The sequence below is a fragment of the Salvelinus sp. IW2-2015 genome, linkage group LG26 (assembly GCF_002910315.2).
Source record: "Salvelinus sp. IW2-2015 linkage group LG26, ASM291031v2, whole genome shotgun sequence".
NCBI classification, from domain to species: Eukaryota; Metazoa; Chordata; class Actinopteri; order Salmoniformes; family Salmonidae; genus Salvelinus; species Salvelinus sp. IW2-2015.
The window spans coordinates 16,687,819-16,706,883 of record NC_036866.1 but is presented as its reverse complement, the minus strand read 5'-3'; positions in this window follow the sequence as shown (position 1 = coordinate 16,706,883).

Genomic DNA, 19,065 nt, shown 5'->3' with positions numbered 1-19,065 from the left:
CATCTAGTATATAGGTCCTTGATGGCAGGAAGCTTGGCCCCTTGATGTACTACCCTGTGTAGCGCCTTACGGATCGGATGCCGAGCAGTTGCCATACCAGGCGGTGATGCAACTGTTCTGGATGCTCTCGATGGTGCAGCTGTAGAACCTTTTGAGGATCTGGGGACCCATGCCAAATCTTTTCAGTCTCTCTTCACAACTTTCTTGATGTGTTTAGACCATGATAGTTTGTTGGTGATGTGGACACCGAGGAACTTGAAACTCTCAACCCGCTCCACTACAGCCCCGTTGATGTGAATCTGGGCGTGTTCGTCCCTCGTTTTCATCCCTCACACCACACGTGTCCCTCGCACCACGCGTGTTCGTCCCTCGCACCACACGGCGAGGTCGCTGACCTCCTCCCTATAGGCTGTCTCATCATCGTCGGTGATCAGGCCTACCACCGTTGTGTCGTCAGCAAACTTAATGATGTTGCTGGAGTCGTGCTTTGCCACGCAGTCGTGGGTGAACAGGGAGTACAGGAGGGGACTAAGCACGTGCCCCTGAGGTTCCCCCGTGTTAAGGATCAGCGTGGCAGATGTGTTGTTGCCTACCCTTACCACCTGGGGTGCGGCCCGTCAAGAAGACCAGGATCCAGTTGCAGAGGGAGGTGTTTAGTCCCAGGGTCCTTAGCTTAGTGATGAGCTTTGTGGGCACTATGGTGTTGAACACTGAGCTGTAGTCAATGAACAGCATTCTCACGTAGGTGTACCTTTTGTTCAGGTGGGAAAGGGAAGTGTTGAGCGCATTAGAGATTGCGTCATCTGTTGGGGCGGTATGCAAATTGGAGTGGTTCTAGCGTTTCTGGGATGATGGTATTGATGTGAGCCATGACCAGACTTTCAAAGCACTTCATGGCAACAGACCTGAGTGCTACGGGTAGGTAGTCATTTAGGCAGGGTACCTTGGTGTTCCTGGGCACAGGGACTATGGTGGTCTATTTGAAACATTTAGGTATTACAGACTCGGCCAGGGACAGGTTGAAAAGGTCAGTGAAATCTCTTGCCAGTTGGTCAGTGCTTGCTCGGAGTACACGTCCTGGCAATCCATCTGGCCCTGTGGCCTATGTTGACCTGTTTAAAGGTCTGGCTCACATCAGCTACGGCGAGCGTGATCACACAGTCATCAGGAACAGTTGGTGCTCTTATGCATGCTTCAGTGTTGCTTGCCTCTATGTGTGCATAGAAGTAATTGAGCTCGTCTGGTAGGCTTATGTCACTGGGCAGCTCGCGGCTGGGCTTCCCTTTGTAGTCTGTAATAGTTTGCAAGTCCTGCCACATCCGGCGAGTGTCGTAGCCTCTGTAGTAGGATTCAGTCTTAGTCCTGTATTTATGCTTTGCCTGTTTGATGGTTCGTCTGAAGGCATAGCGGGATTTCCTATAAGCGTTTGGGTTAGAGTCCCGCTCCTTGAAATCGGCAGGTCTACCATTTAGCTCAGTGCGGATGTTGCCTGTAATCCATGGATAGACTAAGAGTTGGTAACAACAATTGTAACAAGGCACACCTGGCCTTGCCACCTTGTTCAACTACTTAAGATATTGGCTGGAATCTAGGTTATGCCTTTAGAAATCGAAAGAATGAACAACTAAGGAAGATTCTTTTCACCTCTCTCATTGACTACCCAAACCCTGGCCTGGTCTGTCGAGTCTGCTTCGCGAACCGTTCCCAGAAATATCGTAATGTTGGGCCTCTAGGTTTAGAAACTCTGTGACCCAGCGTTCTTTTGCCTTATTATTCTTTTGATTTGAATGTGAAAACATAGAATGTCAGTAGTGAACAAAAAGGTTAATTAAAATGTTTCATTTTTTGGACAATATTTTAGAAGGTTGAGGTCATCAGGTGACATCACACAGACCTCTCACCTCTCACACTCTCCTCTGCAGCCAAATTACAATAACTACAGTAATTGCACAATCCTTGTTCCAATTGTGCAATAACTGATACAGCTAAAACCCTATCAGCATGTAATTCCATAGTAACAACTATGCAACTACTATGTTATTACTGTGATACATAGTAACTTTCCATATAAAAAAAAAGCTTTAATATTGCAGTTGAAGTCGGAAGTTTACATACACCTTAGCCAAATACATTTAAACTCAGTTTTTCACAATTACTGACATTTGATCCTAGTTAAAATGTCCTGTCTTCAGTCAGTTATGATCACCACTTTATGTTAAGAATGTGAAATGACAGAATAATAGTAAAGTGATTTATTTCAGCTTTTATTTCTTTCATCACATTCCCAGTGGGTCAGAAGTTCACAAACACTCAATTAGTATTTGGTAGCATTGCCTTTAAATTGTTTAACTTGTGTCAAACATTTTGAGTAGCCTTCCACAAGCTTCCCACAATAAGTTGGGTGAATTTTGGCCCAGTCCTCCTGACAGAGCTGGTGTAACTGAGTCAGGTTTGTAGGCCTCCTTGCTCGCACACACTTTTTCAGGTCTGCCCACAAATTTTCGATAGGATTGAGGTCAGGGCTTTGTGATGGCAAATCCAATACCTCGACTTTGTTGTCCTTAAGCCATTTTGCCACAACTTTGGAAGCATGCTTGGGGTCCTTGTCCGTTTGGAAGACCAATTTGCGACCCAAGCTTTAACTTCCTGACTGATGTCTTGATGTTGCTTCAATATATCCACATAATTTTCCTCCCTCATGATGCCATGTATTTTGTGAAGTGCACCAGTCCCTCCTGCAGCAAAGCACCCCCACAACATGATGCTGCCACCCCCGTGCTTCACGGTTGGGATGGTGTTCTTCGGCTTGCAAGGCTCCCCCTTTTTCCTCCAAACATAACGATGGTCATTATGGCCAAACAGTTCTATTTTTGTTTCACCAGACCAGAGGACATTTCCCCAAAAAGTACAATCTTTGTCCCCATGTGCAGTTGCAAACCGTAGTCTGGCTTTTTTATGGCGGTTTTGGAGCTGTGGCTTCTTCCTTCCTGAGCGGCCTTTCAGGTTATGTCGACATAGGACTCGTTTTACTGTGGATATAGATACTTTTGTACCTGTATCCTCCAGCATCTTCACAAGGTCCTTCGCTGTTCTTCTGGGATTGATTTGCACTTTTCTCACCAAGGTACGTTCATCTCTATGAGACAGAACGTGTCTCCTTCCTGAGCGGTATGACGGCTGCGTGGTCCCATGGTGTTTATACTTGCGTATTATTGTTTGTACAGATGAACGTGGTACCTTCAGGCGTTTGGAAATTGCTCCCAAGGATGAACCAGACTTGTGGAGGTCTACAATTTTGATTTTCCCATGTTGAAGGTAGGCCTTGAAATACATCCACAGGTACCTCCAATTGACTCAAATTATGTCAATTAGCCTATCAGAAGCTTCTAAAGCCATGACATAATTTTCTGGAATTTTCCAAGCTGTTTAAAGGCACAGTCAACTTAGTGTATGTAAACTTCTGACCCATTGGAATTGTAACACAGTGAAGTAATCTGTCTGTAAACAATTGTTGGGGAAATTACTTGTGTCATGCACGAAGTAGATGTCCTAACCGACTATAGTTTGCTAACAAGAAACACGTTTTAATGACTCCAACCTAAGTGTATGTACATTTCCGACTTCAACTGTATATAATACATATATATTGTTTTTGTAAATATATTTTCCTTTATTATTTTCCCCTAACCCTACCACCCCTCCCCTGTTTGGAGTAAACTAATGGACAGCAACACATAGGCTTCTACGTCCAGCTTATACATACTATATACATTTTTCGGACACAGTATATTTTACAATAGTTTAAAATTTTACAATAATCTTTTGTTTGTTTTTAGTCCCATCCTCCAGCTACCCTCAACCCATCCCATCTAACTCTGAAGACCATCCAGTTTCAATTTCTATTTGCTATATATTTTTCAACTGTGCTGTTTCACAAAAGTTCTGAATCCATATACTTTTTACAGACACAGTATATTTTACATTAGTTATCTTGTTATTTTTAGTCTCAGCCTTCAGCCTTCAGCTCCACTCAACCCCTCCCATCTATCTTTGAAAACCATCCAGTTTTGATGTCTAGTTGACATATATTTTTCAACTGTGCTGTGATGTTTCACTAAAGTTCTGAACCTTTCTATTCTCACTTTTTTACAGATTGTAAGTTAAAGATTTTTTTTGTTGCTAAGAGTATTATATTTTTATTCAATTGACTATGACATTTTATATCCCCCAGCAGTGCTATTTGCAGAGTTAGCTCCAGGTAAATGTTACAATTCTTCAGCCATTCCTGAACCTGTGAACAAAAACAAGCTACATATAGACAGCAAAATCTGTACCCCCATATATACAGTGGGGAGAACAAGTATTTGATACACTGCCGATTTTGCAGGTTTTCCTACTTACAAAGCATGTAGAGGTCTGTCATTTTTATCATAGGTACACTTCAACTGTGAGAGACGGAATCTAAAACAAAAATCCAGAAAATCACATTGTATGATTTTAAAATAATTAATTTGCATTTTATTGCATGACATAAGTATTTGATCACCTACCAACCAGTAAGAATTCCGGCTCTCACAGACCTGTTAGTTTTTCTTTAAGAAGCCCTCCTGTTCTCCACTCATTACCTTGTATTAACTGCACCTGTTTGAACTCGTTACCTGTATAAAGACACCTGTCCACACACTCAATCAAACAGATTCCAACCTCTCCACAATGGCCAAGACCAGAGAGCTGTGTAAGGACATCAGGATAAAATTGTAGACCTGCACAAGGCTGGGATGGGCTACAGGACAATAGGCAAGCAGCTTGGTGAGAAGGAAACAACTGTTTGACGCAATTATTAGAAAAATGGAAGAAGTTCAAAGATGACGGTCAATCACCCTCGGTCTGGGGCTCCATGCAAGATTTTCACCTCGTGGGGCATCAATATCATGAGGAAGGTGAGGGATCAGCCCAGAACCTACACGGCAGGACCTGGTCAATGACCTGAAGAGAGCTGGGAACCACAGTCTCAAAGAAAACCATTAGTAACACACTACGCGTCATGGATTAAAAATCCTGCAGGCACGCAAGGTCCCCCTGCTTAAGCCAGTGGCAGTCCAGGCTGTCTGAAGTTTGCCAATGACCATCTGGATGATCCAGAGGAGAATGGGAGAAGGTCATGTGGTCTGATGAGACAAAAAATAGAGCTTATTGGTCTAAACTCCACTCGCCGTGTTTGGAGGAAGAAGAAGTATGAGTACAACCCCAAGAACACATCCCAACCGTGAAGCATGAGAGGTGGAAACATCATTCTTTGGGGATGCTTTTCTGCAAAGGGGAAAAGGACGACTGCACCGTATTGAGGGGAGGATGGATGGGGCCATGTATCGCGAGATCTTGGCCAACAACCTCCTTCCCTCAGTAAGAGGCATTGAAGATGGGTCGTGGCTGGGTCTTCCGGCATGACAACGACACGAAACACACAGCACTATGGCAACTAAGGAGCTGGCTCCGTAAGAAGCATCTCAAGGTCCTGGAGTGGCCTAGCCAGTCTCCAGACCTGAACCCAATAGAAAATCTTTGAGGGAGCTGAAAGTCCGTATTGCCCAGCGACAGCCCCGAAAACCTGAAGGATCTGGAGAAGATCTGTAGGGAGGAGTGGCCAAAATCCCTGCTGCAGTGTGTGCAAACCTAGTCAAGAACTACAGGAAATGTATGATCTCTGTAATTTGCAAACAAAGGTTTCTGTACCAAATATTAAGTTCTGCTTTTCTGATGTATCTAATACTTATGTCTTGCAATAAAATGCAAATTAATTACTTAAAAATCATACAATGTGATTTTCTGGATTTTTGTTTAAGATTCCGTCTCTCATAGTTGAAGTGTACCTATGATAAAAATTACAGACCTCTACATGCTTTGTAAGTAGGAAAACCTGCAAAATCGGCAGTGTATCAAATACTTGTTCTCCCCACTGTATATATATTGTCACGCCCTGACCTTAGAGATCCTTTTTATGTCTCTATTTGGTTTGGTCAGGGTGTGATTTGGGGTGGGTATTCTATGTTCTTTCGTTCTATTATTTGTATTTCAATGTTTTGGCCGGGTAGGGTTCTCAATCAGGGACAGCTGTCTATCGTTGTCTCTGATTGAGAACCATACTTAGGTAGCCCTTTTTTCCACTTGTCTTTGTGGGAAGTTGACTTTGTTTGTGGCACATAGCCTTAAGCTTCACGGTTTGTTTTGTAGTGTTTATTGTTTTGTTCGGCGTCTTTTCTAATAAAAAGAACACGTATGCTCACCACGCTGCACCTTGGTCCACTTCCTTTGACGGCCGTGACATATATATATAACATTCTATTGGTTGCAATAATTTTGTATAATCAAATTAAACAATTCTGTTTTGAATCAAACGTCATTTTGTAAATCAGTTCATAAACCATGTGTTAATCGGTACATCGCAAATATCTTCCCTACTATTTTGCAATCTATATGGCACAGCTGTTAATTTTTAGGTGATTATAATTAAACTGGTATACTTTTATTTATCACAAGTTCCTTACTTTCTCCCCCTTCCACTTGCCTCTTCCATTTTTGCATTAATGCTACAATTAGTTGGTTGTAATTTTGAGTAGAGCAGACATTTCCATATATTTTGATAGCCGCATGTGTGACATAACTTCACCAGTCCTATTTATGATATCATTTACAAAGTTAATGCCTTTAAAAATATATATTGAGTTTAAACATAATATTTGTTGAAATATATGTGTTGTCTTTTCTAGTGGATTAAACTGAAATTGCAACCAACTTTCCATGGCTTGTTTTAAAAATAGCGATATTTTGGAGATGATTTTATTTTAAAATAACAGAAAGAGAGGTTGTAATCTGAATAAAGGGAAAAATAGAGGCAATTTAATGTTGTTACCCATGCTGGTATTTGAAAAAATTGTCACGCGGGACTAGGTGGGTGAGGGAATCAGACGCAGAGAGTTCCACTGGGGAAAAGTGCTTTTTACTTCGGCACACATTTACATTTACATTTAAGTCATTTAGCAGACGCTCTTATCCAGAGCGACTTACAAGTTGGAAAATGATAAGCCCAACAATACAGGGCGCAGACAACAACGTGACAACCCAAAAACACAGGGTGCCAAGGAAATAGAAAATAAATCCACCTCTACCTAAAACGCACACACGTAACATAAAGACAATCCCGCACAAAACAAGGGCGGGTCCACCTACTAAAAATAGGGAAGCTTATTAAACCAAACAACAGAAACACAGGTGAAACTAATTAGACAAAACAAACAGACAAACCAAAAAGGGATCGGTGGCGGCTAGTAGGACGGTGACGACGACCGCCGAGCACCGCCCGAACAGGCAGGGGAGCCAACAGTACCCCCCCCCTCCTGACGTGTGGCTCCCGCAGCGCGCCGCCACCGGCCTCAAGGACGACCCYGAGGGCGAGGCGCCGGGCGATCCGGGTGGAGGCGGTGGAAATCTCTCAGGAGAGAAGGATCCAAAATGTCCCCCACCGGAACCCAGCATCTCTCCTCCGGACCATACCCCTCCCAGTCCACGAGGTACTGTAGGCCCCCCCCCCCGGCGTCTCGAGTTCAGAATGCCACGTACTGTGTACGCCGGGGACCCCTCGATGTCCAGAGGGGGCGGAGGGACCTCAGGCACTCACCTTCCTGCAGGGGACCAGCCACCACTGGCCTGAGGAGAGACACATGAAACGAGGGGTTAATACGGTAATACCTAGGAAATTGTAACCTGTAACACACCTCGTTTATTCTCCTCAGGACTTTAAACGGCCCCACACACTGCGGCCCCAGCTTCCGACAGGGCAGGCGGAGGGGCAGGTTTCGGGTCGAGAGCCAGACCCGGTCTCCCGGTGCGAACACGGGGGCCTCACTGCGGTGCTGGTCAGCGCTCCTCTTCTGCCGTTCTCCCGCTAGTCTTAGCGATTCCTGGACGGCTTTCCAGGTGTCCTTGGAGCGCTGTACCCATTCCTCTACCGCAGGAGCCTCGGTCTGGCTCTGATGCCATGGGGCCAGGACCGGCTGGTAACCCGACACACACTCAAAAGGGGACATGTTCGTTGAGGAGTGGCGGAGGGAGTTCTGAGCGAGCTCAGCCCAAGGAACATACTTCGCCCACTCACCAGGCCGGTCCTGGCAATATGACTGCAGAAACCGGCAGGACTTAGAAAACCGATCCACAACGACCAGGATCGTAGTACTTCCCAGGGATGGGGGAAGGTCGGTAAGAAAGTCCACCGATAAGTGTGTCCATGGCCGTTGTGGAACGGGGAGGGGCTGTAACTTCCCTCTAGGCAAGTGCCGAGGAGCCTTGCTCTGAGCGCACACCGAGCAGGAGGAGACATAAAATCTCACGTCCTTAGCCAACGTGGGCCACCAGTATCTCCCTCTAAGACTCCGCACTGTCCTCTCGATGCCAGGATGACCCGAGGAGGGGAGAGTATGAGCCCAACGTATAAGTTTATCCCGGACCCCCCTCGGCACGTACTGAGCCCCTGCTGGACACTGAGGAGGGGCCGGCTCTAACCGTGAGGCCCTCTCTATCTCCGCGTCCACCTCCCATACTACCGGCTGTCTCTTATACACATCTAGATGTGTATAAGAGACAGGAGGAGGGGAGAGTATGAGCCCAACGGATTAGCTTATCCCGGACCCCCCTCGGCACGTACTGAGCCCCCGCTGGACASTMAGGGGGGGSCGGCTCCAACCGTGAGGCCCTCTCTATCTCCGCGTCCACCTCCCATACTACCGGTGCCACGAGACATGAAAGCTGTCTCTTATACACATCTAGATGTGTATAAGAGACATCTCTATCTCCGCGTCCACCTCCCATACTACCGGTGCCACGAGACATGAAGGTGGAATGATGGGAGTTGGCTCAACGGACCGCTCCTCGGTATCATAGAGGCGGGACAGCGCGTCGGCTTTGGTGTTTTGGGAGCCTGGCCGGTACGAGATGGTGAACCGAAACCGGGTGAAAAACATGGCCCATCTAGCTTGACGCGGATTTAGTCTCCTCGCTGCCCGGATATACTCGAGATTACGATGGTCAGTCCAGATGAGAAAAGGGTGTTTCGCCCTCTCAAGCCAATGTCTCCACACCTTCAGAGCCTTGACTACAGCTAGCAACTCCCGGTCCCCCACGTCATAGTTCCGCTCCGCCGGACCGAGTTTCCTCGAAAAGAAGGGCGGAGCTTGGGTGGCACGCCCGAGCGCTGGGACAGCACGGCCCCGACCCCCGCCTCGGACGCGTCCACCTCCACTATGAACGCTAAAGAGGGGTCCGGATGTGCCAACACGGGCGCATTGGTGAACAGCTCCTTCAGACGACTGAAAGCTCTGCCCGCCTCTGCTGACCAACGCAAGCGCAACGGTCCTCCCTTCAGCAGTGAGGTAATGGGAGCAGCCACCTGACCAAAACCCTGGATAAACCTCCGGTAGTAATTGGCAAACCCTAAAAACCGCTGCACCTCTTTCACCGTGGTCGGAGTCGGCCAATTACGCACGGCTGTAACGCGGTCACCCTCCATCACCACCCCGGAGGTGGAAATACGATAACCCAGGAAGGAAACGGCCTGTTTGAAGAACACACATTTCTCCGCCTTGCAATACAGGTCATGCTTCAGCAGTCGCCCAAGTACCTTACGCACCAGAGACACATGCGCCGCGCGTGTGGCAGAATAGATCAAGATGTCATCGATGTACACTACCACTCCCTGCCCGAGCAGGTCTCGGAGAATCTCATCTACGAAGGATTGGAAGACGTCTGGAGCATTTTTTAACCCATATGGCATGACGAGGTACTCATAATGGCCAGATGTAGTACTAAATGCGGTTTTCCACTCATCTCCTCCCCGGATACGCACCAGATTATACGCACTCCTCAGGTCCAGTTTTGTGAAGAAGCGCGCCCCGTGAAATMATTCCACCGCRGTAGCYATGAGAGGTAGTGGGTAACTAAACCCCACTGTGATYGAATTTAGACCTCGATAATCAATGCACGGACGCAGACCTCCCTCCTTCTRCTTCACAAAAAAGAAMCTRGAGGAGACGGGTGATGCGGAGGGCCGAATGTACCRCTGTCCCAGKGATTCAGCAACATATGTCTCCATAGCRYCTGTCTCCTCCTGGGACAATGGYTACACGTGACTCCTAGGAAGTGCAGCGTTCTCCAGGAGGTCTATCGCGCAGTCCCCTCGACGATGGGGTGGTAATTGGGTCGCCTTCRTTTTACTGAAGYSGATAMCCAAATCGGCATATTSAGAGGGAATGCYCACGGTGGAAACCTGGTCTGGACTCTCCACCGTAGTCGCACCAACGGCAACTCCTATACACCTGCCTGAACACTCCTCTGACCACCCCTTAAGAGCCCCCTGTCGCCAGGAAATCACCGGGTTGTGCTGAGCTAGCCAGGGAATTCCCAACATCACTGGAAATGCAGGTGAATCGATAAGGAACAGACTAATCTGCTGCTTATGACTCCCCTGCGTTACCATGTCCAGCGGCACCGTGGCCTCCCTGACCACTCCTGACCCTAATGGTCTACTATCTAAGGAGTGCACGGGGAAAGGTAGGTCTAACGACACAAGGGGAATCCCTAGCCTTAACGCGAGCCCCCGATCCATGAAATTCCCAGCTGCGCCTGAATCGACTAGCGTCTTATGCTGTAGAGAGAGAGAAAAACCAGGGAAAGAGGTTAACACATACATATGACCGACAGGAAGCTCTGGGTGAGTCTGGTACTGACTCACCTGGGGTGATCGAGTAGTGCTCCGCCTGCCCTCCCGACTCCCAGACGAGGTCCTGCAGCACCGATTGGCCGTGTGTCCTCGCCGACCACAACTGGTGCAGGAGAACACTCCTCCTCCGGTCCCCCTCGAAGCCGCCCCTCCTAACTCCATAGGGATGGGAGCAGGAGGGCTGAGAGGTGGAAATGACAGGACCTGTTCCGAACGCCCGCGGGCAGGCAGCAGGTTGTCGAGACGGATGGCCATGTCGATGAGCTCATCCAGCGTGAGGGTGGTGTCCCGACACGCTAGCTCCCTGCGGACGTCCTCCCTGAGGCTGCATCGGAAATGGTCTATCAAGGCCCTGTCGTTCCACCCTGCTCCTGCGGCCAAGGTCCTGAACTCCAGGGCAAATTCCTGCGCGCTCCTCGTCTCCTGACGCAGGTGGAACAGCCGTTCACCCGCCGCACGACCCTCTGGTGGGTGGTCAAATACATCCCTGAATCGGCGGGTGAGCTCGGGGTAATGATCCCTCGCCGAGTCTGGACCATTCCACACTGCGTTTGCCCACTCTAGGGCTCGTCCAGTCAGACAGGAGACGAGGGCGCTCACGCTCTCCTCTCCGGAGGGAGTAGGGCAAACGGTCGCCAGGTAAAGTTCCAGTTGTAGGAGGAAACCCTGACACCCAGCCGCCGTTCCATCATACTCCCGTGGGAGCGCCAGCCCGAAGAGCCCCGGAGCCGGATGCGGTAGCAGGAACAGGAGGTGCTGGAGGAGGGGGTGCTGGAGATGAGGTGGGAAGGCCACTCCTCTCCTATCGATCCATCCTCTCCATCATAAGATCCATTGCAGAACCAATCCTGTGGAGAACACTGGTATGGTGGAGGACCCTTTCCTCCATCGATGGGAGAGGAGGTGCGGCTGCTCCTGCTGATTCCATTGTGAGGTGCGGGATTCTGTCACGTGGGACTAGGTGGGTGAAGGAATCAGACACAGAGAGTTCCACTGGGGAAAAGTGCTTTTTACTTCGGCACACAAAATGATAAGCCCAACAATACAGGGCGCAGACAACAACGTGACAACCCAAAAACACAGGGTMCCAAGMAAATAGAAAATAAATCCACCTCTACCTKAAACGCACACACGTAACATAAAGACAATCCCGCACAAAACAAGGGCGGGTCCACCTACTAAAAATAGGGAAGCTCATTAAACCAAACAACAGAAACACAGGTGAAACTAATTAGACAAAACAAACAGACAAACGAAAAAGGGATCGGTGGCGGCTAGTAGGACGGTGACGACGACCGCCGAGCACCGCCCGAACAGGCAGGGGAGCCAATTTTGGAGGAAGTCGTGACAAAAATCTAATAAAGATGATAAACCATTATGTAGTTCTCTTAAAAGACAAGAGATGTGTTGTAAATGGAGCGTTGTGCATTAAAAAAAAGTTGTTTAGTGGTCTGTAATCTTTGTAAAGGGGATTCTATGTTCTTGCATTTAAACTGTAACAGATTAAACATGGGTGGTGTATACTGCCCTACAAAGCAAAATAGCAGTAACTGCACATTTGGTAAAAAAATGTGTTATTGACATTTTTGATCATTTAAATACATGCTTTATCTTTTGGAGAAAAGGTTACAGTGAAACCAAGGAAAAAAGTTTTTCTACGGTTTACCTTTCTATTATTTATTGTTTGCTGATTCAAATGTGAAACTATATAACACTGATATCCACACACAAATCTATGAACACAAGTTTTGTAAAAAAATATATAACGGAAATGTATTCCAGGGTGTACCAAGCAGAAGGCAGAAACTGCCTCTCTTGAAGCCTCTCTTGAAAAAGCCAAACCTTGACCCAGAAAATATGAAAAACTATCGGCCTATATCGAATCTCCCATTCCTCTCAAAAAATTTTGAAAAAGCTGTTGCGCAGCAAGTCACTGCCTTCCTGAAGACAAACAATGTATACGAAATGCTTCAGTCTGGTTTTAGACCGCATCATAGCACTGAGACTCCACTTGTGAAGGTGATAAGTGACCTTTTGATGGCATCAGACTGAGGCTCTGCATCTGTACTCACGCTCCTAGACATTACATGGGCTTGCTCCTACCCTATCTTTCCGGTTTGGTCCTGCCGTACCTACCTACAGGTACACTAAGGTCACAAGACGCAGGCCTCCTAATTGTCCCTAGAATTTCTAAGCAAACAGCTGGAGGCAGGGCTTATCAATAGTTATCTTATCATGAACATATCAAGACTGTTTCAAGGACATATTTTTTACATCTACGTAACATTGCAAAAAATCTGAAACTTTCTGCCCAAAAATTATGCAGAAAAATGGAATCCATGCTTTTGTCACTTCTAGGTTAGACTACTGCAATGCTCTACTTTCAGGCTACCAGATAAAGCACTAAATAAACTTCAGTTAGTGCGCAACACGGCTGCTAGAATCTTGACTAGAACCCAGAAATTGTATAATACTACTCCAGCGCTAGCCTCCCTACACTGGCTTCCTGTGAAGGCAAGGGCTGATTTCAAGGTTTTACTGCTAACCTACAAAGCATTACATGGTCTTGCTCCTACCTATCTTTCCAATTTGGTCCTACCGTACATACCTACATGTACGCTATGGTCACAAGACGCAGGCCTCCTTACTGTCTCTAGAATTTCTAAGCAAACAGATGGAGGCAGGGCTTTCTCCTATAGAGCTCAATTTTTATGGAATGGTCTGCCTACCCATGTGAGAGACGCAGACTCGGTCTCAACCTTTAAGTCTTTATTGAAGACTCATCTCTTCAGTAGGTCCTGTGATTGAGTGTAGTCTGGCCCGGGAGTGTGAAGGTGAACGAAAGGCACTGGAGCAATGAACTGCCCTTGCTGTCTCTGCCTGTCCGATTCCCCTCTCTCCACTGGGATTCTCTGCCTCTAACCCTATTACAGGGGCTGAGTCACTGGCTTACTGGTGCTCTTCCATGCCTTCCCTAAGAGGGGTGCGTCACTTGAGTGGGTTGAGTCACTGACGTGATCTTCCTGTCCGGGTTGGTGCCCCCCCTTGGGTTGTGCCATGGCGGAGATCTTTGTGGGCTATACTCGACCTTGACGCAGGATGGTAATTTGGTGGTTGAAGATATCCCTCTAGTGGTATGGGGGCTGTGCTTTGGCAAAATGGGTGGGGTTATATCCTGCCTGTTTGGCCCTGTCCGTGGGTATCGTCGGACGGGGCCACAGTGTCTCCCGACCCCTCCTGTCTCAGCCTCCAGTATTTATGCTGCAGTAGTTTGTGTCGGGGGGCTAGGGTCAGTCTGTTATATCTGGAGTATTTCTCCTGTCTTATCRGGTGTRCTGTGGGAATTTAAGTATGCTCTCTCTAATTCTCTCTCTCTCTCTCTCTCTCTCTCTCCATACAGCAGGAGCGGTAGAGATACTCTGAATGATCGGCTATGAAAAGTCAACTGACATTTACTCCTGAGGTGTTGACCTGTTGCACCATCGACAATCACTGTGATTATTATTATTTGACCCTGCTGGTCATCTATGAACATTTGAACATCTTGGCCATGTTCTGTTATAATCTCCACCTGGCACAGCCAGAAAAGGACTGGCCACCCCTCATAGCCTGGTTCCTCTCTAGGTTTCTTCCTAGGTTCTGGCCTTTCTAGGGAGTTTTTCCTGGCCACCGTGCTTCTACACCTGCATTGCTTGCTGTTTGGGGTTTTAGGCTGGGTTTCTGTACCGCACTTTATGACATCAGCTGATGTAAGAAGGGCTTTATAAATAAATTTGATTGATTAATTGAATTGCTGTCTCGGGTCAAAGGTCATGTCAGAGGTCAGGGTCTCTAACCACATCTCCAATGATTAGACTACAATTCATTTGGCTGGAAATGTAACAACGTTGAAGTCCTTTTTCTCAGTTTAAATCAATGAGCAGTTACTGCTCTTTTACTTGATAGGGCAGTATACTGTTGTTGTGTTTGATGCTTCAGGCTTACAATCAATACTCTGGATGTCTTATATGACTTGGCATTGATGGATTTTGGTGGGAATGTTCAGAAGATGGCCACATTGGCTTTTGCCACACTTCATTTATAATAAGAACACTGTGTACCCGGTGAAATGGGCTTGTTGGAAATGACATGGGTGAGTTTTGTAGGCATCAAGTTGATCCATGTATTCCCAACCTTGAAGATACTTGGAAATCTAAAGCATGGCATTGCATGGCAGTTGTCGCCACATTTCACATCCAGGCCCTAGTTGTCTCTCTGCCCCTACTGACCAAGGGTCTCTCCACCATTGTCACACATTGAAGTGATGATGAACATGATGCTATGCCTGTAAGAGAGAAAATAACCCAAAATATGAGTGTATATGTGTATTGCATTCAAGCAGTTGTGGCCTACAAGTGCAGGTTATCTTGCTAAGCATTCACGTGGCATCGGAGCAATGAGTTTGCATTCCTAATATTTAGAGAAAATTTGATAAACTGGATTAAATATGTTGCATGAAATGATGACATGCCAATGCCAGTCACACAGGTCAGCAAAGAGAGCGGACATTGAAGCATTTCTCATTAGAGTGCATAGAGTGAATTCACTGAAGTGCAATAGAGGTTAGTCCATGTATGTACTATACAGTGTGTCCATACTGATAATCTCTCTTTAATTGATTGTTATAACACCCTTTCTCAGGGCTGTATATTGAGTGGGGACCTGCACTGATCAGTTGATTGGACTGTCTTCTCCATAACCCAACAACACAAAGACAGTTGAGAGGGAGGAAACAATTGTAGGATCAAGCTCTATCCCACACTGTGAGCTTGCTGGTGAAACGTTGCCTGCTGCACGTGAGGGGGAAATGAGATAGGGTTCAACAATAGCCACCCAATATTGACTCTGCAGGAAGGGGATTGTCACAGGTGTGAGGGGCAGAAAGAGTTTCTCTGATTTTCACTTCCCTGTGTCAACACAAACAGAGGGTGCTCTGGGGATCAAACATTGTCTGTTTACTGGGATTTGTTACAGTCTGTTGTTGAGCTCTGTTGTTGGGCTGATTTGAAGGGGAGACAGAGGAGGAGGCCAGTCTCAGTTCCAGTCCCAGTGCACCAGGAGTCTTCCTGAGATCTGGGGTTGAACTGGAGCTGACTGAGACTGAGAGGCGTTTCATATTTTGTTATTTCTCTCCTCCTCTCCTGTATGTAAACTCCAGCACAACATTTCCTCTGAGGAACACCCAGTGGGCAGAATTGGCAGGTGCTACAGTCTGGTATCTCCACCATGAATAGGCCTTCCCTTCATATCCTCCTCATATCCAACCACCTACTCTCAAAATTTAACCTGCCTTGCTCATCACACAAGGACAAGGCAATCTTTCTGGATGCAATTAATGAACACCATTAGACTTGAAAGGGGTGTCTGTCATCATAAGATGAGTGTGTGTGTGTGTATGGAAGGGAGAGAAAGTGATATTGTTTAGATGAGTAATTGAGCGTGAGCACCTCTTACCTTGTGTCTGGGCAACAAGGCAATAACAGGTAATTTCCTCTGTGTGTATGGGTCTATATGCGATAACATTCATATTTAAGAAATGGAACAGTTATCATGTCAGATAACACTATCACTTCTGATCTCCCCTCTTTATTCCAGCCCCTTCCCCTCAGTCATGGCCAGATAAATGAGCCTGTTAGCTCTGAGAGGACAGATACCAAGGACCAGCGCTGATCTATTGACACAGGTTGTACTGACTCATATGTACGTGTGTGAGCACAATTATTCTCAATAATTATCCTCACTCCTCGCAAACAAACACTCAGAAAGAGGAAACAAGCTCTTTGAATCTGAAACAACAAGTTAATGGAAACCCGATGGTTTGCAAAGCAGATTTCTGCCCATCTTCATTGGAGGATGTAGGGGAGGCATGGAGAACAGTCTCCCCCCCAAGGGCACCCACAGGGCAAGGTGAGCGGAGCATGTGATGAAATGTGTGACTAGCATAGTTCCACAGACAGAAACGTTTCCAGATACTCACTCATACACATCCATCCCACACACACACACAAACTCTGAGTTAACACACATCCACTCTGAGCACAAACACTCTCTCACACAAATCTCACAATGTCGCCTTCACAGGAAAAGGTTAGAAGTCAGTTAGGAGGCAGAAACAGAGAGCAGTCATGTGGTCTATTGGGAAGAAAAGGGGAAAGAATATTCACTTTCTTTTTTATAAGGCGTTTTCAAGTTATTTGAAATGGATTGATGGACAGTCATATATGTTTATTGAATGATTTCAAAATCATGCAAAGGAGCTCTACCTAACTAGCCTGAACTATCATTACAGGTAATTTGTCGTCCTCCTACCATTCATAGTTTCATTACTTGTGCTGCCGCACTGTGCCAGTTTAGTGTACCGCATCAAATAATGCCAGGTCAACTTCATAGATGTGTTAATAAGGATCGGCGTTCCGTTAACGGGACAGTTGTAAATCATGCAGCGCGTTATGTCAAGATCGCAGATTTTAGAGAAACAACAAATGTCGGTACATATAAGTGTCCTATATCGGCTGAAAGCTTAAATTATTGTTAAAATAACGGCACTGTCCAATTTATAGTAGTTATTACTGCTAAAAAATGCCATGCTATTGTTTGAGGAGAGCTCCTAACAACAAAACACTTTTTTCACTGTGATAGGTTTGATACATTCACCTCTGAAGGTGAAATGTGTACTTACATTCTGAAATTTTGCTCTGATTTATCATCCAAAGGGTCCCAGAGATAACATGAAGTGTCGTTTTGTGGGATAAAATCATTTTTCATATCCTAAAAAGGTCCATATAGCATGCACAATCGATTTTGTATTTCCACTCGTTCAATTTGCAAAGAAAGGAATCTGTGAAAATCTCACCCTAAACATTGTTTCAACGAGTCAAATCACGTTCATATGTATTCCTCAGAGATCCTAGAAGGTAACAAGACTTCACTATATCATTAGGGGTGTAGTATATCCTATAGCACACCATATTTGGTCAGAGAGCGACGCCTTCATGGCATGCCGATGACGTGGGCGGCCATCACTTGAACAACTGTATCTTTGTCAAATAAGCACCAATCGGGGTCAAACAAAGCTAGCTAGATAGCCAATGAGCTGGGCTTTACGGAATCCGGAATCCATGTATATGTCGTAAAATTGAGCTACTAACCTTGTACGACAGCATGCCTTTTCATTTTGGACAAACATTATGAGGATATTCAGAGCTATGAAGTTATGAAAACTGGTTGTTTTGGAAATATTGAACTTATAATATGGCTACAAATACTTGGAAAGCTAAATCAAAGTCCAAGTATACAGATTTGACGATCTTCTTGCAGAAAATTGTAATATGAATGCGAATGTCTCCTTCACGATTTGCCCAAATGTACCTGGGGACTTCACACTAAAAGTATTGTAGTTCACTCATACTTTAAGTTATCCATCTGAAACTTTGCACAGACACTGCTGTCATCTTGTGGACACTATCGGAATTACAACCAGAGTAATGGCTAGAACTGTGACCTTTCTCTTGCATTTCAAAGATGGTGGTAGAAAAACACTGGTTGGTTTTTTCTTTGTATTTTCTTCTACCAGATCTATTGTGTTATATTCTCCTACATTCAATTCCCATTTACACAAACTTCAAAGTGTTTCCTTTCAAATGGTACCAATAATATGCATATACTTGCTTCAGGGCCTGAGCTACAGGCAGTTAGATTTGGGTATGTCATTTAGGTGAATTTTGAAAAAAAGGGGGCTATCCCTATAGTGATGTGTCACATAACGCATTGTGATAGTGTTATCACATCATATTACATTATCACACATACATCACCACGACTTCATCACATAACACACAGAGACACAGCCATGGGCACGCAGACACAGTGGCAGTTGTGATAGATGGTAAATCCCGGGGTCTCCTACATTCAGTTCATTCAYACTGCCACAGAGGAAATTCCAAGAAGATTCTGATTGTTTCAATTTCCGCTGGGCCTAGGGAGACATCTTTATATCCTCCTCACAAACATTGGATCTACAGTATTTTGTGTGCATCTCTCTGTGTGTGTTGTTCATACATACCCTACCTTAGTGTTACTTTCTTTGTCTGTAGATCTTGTGTTTAAAAGTAAGAAAAAGGAGGGTGACAGATAGACTACATGACCAAAAGTATGTGGACACCTGCTCATTGAACATCTCATTCCAAAATCATGGGCCTTAATATGGAGTTGATCCCCTTTGCTGCTACATTAGCCTCCACTCTTCTTGGAAGGCTTTG